The sequence below is a fragment of the Megascapheus bottae genome, chromosome Y (assembly GCF_031878675.1).
Source record: "Megascapheus bottae isolate mThoBot1 chromosome Y, mThoBot2.hap1, whole genome shotgun sequence".
NCBI lineage: Eukaryota > Metazoa > Chordata > Mammalia > Rodentia > Geomyidae > Megascapheus > Megascapheus bottae.
In genome coordinates, this window is record NC_143548.1 from 1,581,400 (window position 1) to 1,585,011 (window position 3,612).

The window sequence follows — 3,612 nt, forward strand, 5'->3', positions numbered from 1 at the left end:
CAGTTTGGCAAAGATCCTTTGATTTCAATTTGGTTGAAGAGGCACTGCCAGCACCAATTCTCAGGCTCCACTTTATTGGCTGGATCTTTGGCTGGTGGTGGAGGGGATTCCTTCCCAATGCCATTCCATGAGCACAAGTGGAAAAGTCACCACAGAGTTACAAAAAATTGCTGGATTTTCCTGTTCCATGTAGCTGGCAGGTCCATTCCATGAACAGTGACAGCTCTTGACTTGGTCAGGCTCTGTATGGCTCTGTCAATAGCTAACCAGAGGGAGGCCACATGGACGCTTGTTCTCCATAGTCCCTCTGAGTACATAGCACTACTCCACACTGTTTTCTTCTGCTGGTTTCCTGCCTTTTTTCCTCATTGACTGAGATCTCTGTGGTGCTAAAGCTTACTTAAGATCAATTTTTGGGTGTAAACTTACCCCTATTATGCTACAACTGATATCTTGATGAGAGCTCAGAAACACTCACATGAAACTGCCGTCATCGTCCTCGATGAATCCTATTCTGTAGTTCTTAAACGTGTAAGGTTAATGAAAATATTCCATGGTAATACAGGTGGTGCCTTTTGGATGCAATAGAGACTAGTATTATAATTCTCTTACTTACCTTTATGATATAATCATATAATACATTAGGTTTATCAATGGTACTGATGTGCCATTTGCTCTACAAAGATTTATATTACAATTCAAAAGCAAACATGAAACACTATCTCTCATTTCTAGGGAAAAAAAGATTTGATCCCTGTCATGAATATTGAATTCTCTGCTTTTCAAGGAAATCAAAGCATGTAAATTTCATAGTAATTGTTAAGAATTAGATTTGTAGTAACAGAAAAGGATTGTACTCCATGAGAAAAGGAGAGATTTCAAGAATTGCATTCTATGTTTCTGTTGGCAGGAATGAATACTTGATGTACTTTCACCAACTAATTGTTGAAGGACCTGGATTTGTCCAAAAGAAGCAATTTAAATACTAACTACAGTTTTCCATTATGTAAATATTAAACACGGAAATTTCTTTACAAACTCTAGGTTTCAGCAATATTGATGTGTCATATGAGGAGTAAATGTCACATGAATATATAAATGTGAATCCAATTTGAGCAATCAATTTTCCAAAGAGAGCAGTCCTTACATCTTTTTGTATTGCTGTGCAAGCTTCCAATATTTTTATAAAATCCGTGTTTCATGACTTTTTGAAATTAAAACAAAATTTAAACTATTACTCTACTAACTGCTGCATTATTCACGCTGATTACATTACCAAATTTTCCAAAAAAAATGCTTAGGTTCATAGAACACAGGAAATGATGCATTATGCATTCTTGAACCATAGTTTTATGTACTTATGTTTGTGTATTTGCCTTCCATTACCCAATTTTTAGATTATTTTTAATGACTTATCTGATGCAAATAATTCATATCTCTTTGTAGCTATTTGTGCAGCAGTTTTCATTTCAGCCAATTGCGTGGAGATGCTGCTAAGACAAAGCCTCTGTCAGGACCCTGAGGAGACAGAGCTTCTTGGAAGCTCAGACCTGCTGGACTCAGGCAGAGCAAGACAGAGCTGACAGCTGTCATCAAGCCTTGGTGTGAACCTGCCAGCTTCATGGAACCAGAAAATCCAGCGATTTGTGAGTACCTCCGTGGATGCTTCCACTTCTACTTGCAGAATGGCATTGGGAAGGAATCCCCTCCCCCACGAGCCTACAGCAGTGCCATCTTGACTGTTGGCAAAGTCCTTGTCAAACCAATTGGAGCCTGATAAGTGGTACTGGCAGCACCATCATTCACAAGGGCAAAGGTTTTACAAGAGGCTGTTCAGCTGCATGTCTGCCCTGGCACTAACGAAAGACTCTCCCCATGGTTCAGCTGCACTCCTGGTAAACAAACTGTTCACAGCTACACTTGTTTATTTTTTTTTCTGTCCAATCAAACAAACTGATCGGAAAAACTGCAAAGCCAAATGGCAAGAGGAAATGACTTTTTGAAGTGTTTGCATTCTGAATTTAGTGGAAACAAAGTTTCCTCTCTCATCCCACCATCAAAAAAAGAAAAACAAACTAAAGAATACATTTTTTTCTTTTTTCTTTCTACCTTTATTCATATGCATTTCATGTGTTCTTATTTTTTTTCTTGCCATTAAAACTCCGCCTTTGTTTTTTAGTGTTATCATTCTTTCCATTTTTTTTCTTTCTTCTACCCCCACCCCAGGCTTTCCTTTTTTCATTGTGGTCATTGTTAGAAACACACTGACAACACAAGGTACAGAATGAATGCACATATTTTTATTGATACAGTCACCTGCTTTTTAATCTGTTGGTTCTTAACCCTAGGATTGCTTGTCCAAGAACACACAGTTGTGTGGGTTCTCTCACTGCCTTATACTTGTTTTTCTTTTTTTGTTGTTGTTTATTTTTTCTTTAAATATTTTTATCATTGAAGTCTCCTCTATATACCTTCCTCTTTTCTCTGTACATTCTTCTTTTATTTCCATAATTTTTATCTTATTTTTTTTCTAAATTTTGTACTCAACTATTTTACCTTTATGTCACCTTAAGTCAGTTATCCTAACACTATACCTTTTCTTCAGTATTCTATTACTCTTTTCTTATGACCCCTCTTGTCTTTCATATCATTTTTCTATCTCAGGTCCTCTGTTTATCCTTCAACTATAATAATGCATGTATCTACAGTTTATAGTTGTTGAGCAATATTGCGTATCTAGGTGTCCAATTATACTATAGGTCCAAAGGGAATTAAATACTATATAGATTGGATTGTGGGGCTTTTTTGTTATAAAACAGTGATCCGTGGTGGTATTACATTTATCTATAAGTTCTCAAAAAGAGGGAGAGTGATATGGCCAGCTAAAGAGCTCTAGGTTTGTTATATCTTAAAAACTGTAATCTTGTACAGTATTAATCTTGGTCCCATTTAATTGGGCAGAACAAGAAACTCAAGAAAAATGGCAAATCAAAAAAATAGCATTTTCCACATAATATAAACAGGCAATGGAGCTGTCAATGACAAAACGAGAGGAGAGTTCTCTAAATTCTAAACAAAGTAATTGACAAACATGATTAATGAAAATTTTAAAAAACATAGAGAAAGAGATAGGTCAGGAAGTCATATCTAAGTGACATGAAACCATAAAGAAGGTGATATGTGAACAGGAGGAAGCCATAAAGAGGGCATAATAAAGGATTTAAAAGAAAAGTAGATGAATTCATAGAATCAAACAAAAAGCTGACAGACTCCAACAAATGTCCAATGAGAGTAAAGCTGCTGAGATAACCGGCAAATGGAAATGAAGGAATTAAAGAATTCCAAACACGATCTAAAACAAGTGTTGCAAGAATCAAAAATAAGAAATTGGAAAGAAGGGAGATGAACAAAGTACAAGGTGTTGATAGGTTAGTCATTGCAGAATAAAGAATCTCTGGAATTGAAGATAATCTAGTCGTTTTACAGAAAGAACAGAAAATGATTCAACCAAATCTAGGAAATATGAGAGAATGCTTCAGGAGGTCCAAGATACAATTAGGAAGCCTAATTTAAGGCTAATTGGTATTGAAGAAGGCCTGCAGAAAGAGGTCA